Source organism: Schistocerca piceifrons, unplaced genomic scaffold, assembly GCF_021461385.2.
Source record: "Schistocerca piceifrons isolate TAMUIC-IGC-003096 unplaced genomic scaffold, iqSchPice1.1 HiC_scaffold_1193, whole genome shotgun sequence".
Classification (NCBI taxonomy): domain Eukaryota; kingdom Metazoa; phylum Arthropoda; class Insecta; order Orthoptera; family Acrididae; genus Schistocerca; species Schistocerca piceifrons.
In genome coordinates this window covers 7,114-7,500 of record NW_025727008.1, presented here as the reverse complement: position 1 = coordinate 7,500, position 387 = coordinate 7,114, and the positions used below count along the sequence as shown (strand labels likewise).

At 55.8% G+C, this 387-nt stretch overlaps 1 non-coding gene across 1 annotated transcript in view; it reads right to left on the bottom strand.

The window, feature by feature from the left end:
* The window catches only part of LOC124729124, a 1,909-nt gene extending 1,742 nt beyond the window's left edge, over positions 1–167 (bottom strand). The window contains exon 1 of the ribosomal RNA XR_007007549.1: positions 1–167. This exon is cut by the window's left edge and continues 1,742 nt beyond it. This is a non-coding gene — a ribosomal RNA (small subunit ribosomal RNA).
* Between the last annotated feature and the right edge of the window lie 220 nt (positions 168–387).

The window sequence follows — 387 nt, the reverse complement described above, 5'->3', positions numbered from 1 at the left end:
TTAGCTCTAGAATTACCACAGTTATCCAAGTAACGTGGGTACGATCTAAGGAACCATAACTGATTTAATGAGCCATTCGCGGTTTCACCTTAATGCGGCTTGTACTGAGACATGCATGGCTTAATCTTTGAGACAAGCATATGACTACTGGCAGGATCAACCAGGGAGCTGCGTCAACTAGAGCTGAGCAGCCGGCCGCCCGGGAGTGTGTCCCGGGGGCCCGCGCGAACACGCAAGCGTCCGCTCAATCATTCTGCAAACAGGAGGAGGCTGAGCTCCCCTGCACAATACACCTCGAAACCCTCTCAGGTCCCGGCGGCGCGCAGCGCCGTCCCAAGTACTTGGTCGGGTTCGAGAGAGGCGCAATCGCCCGGAGTTAGGCGAGTA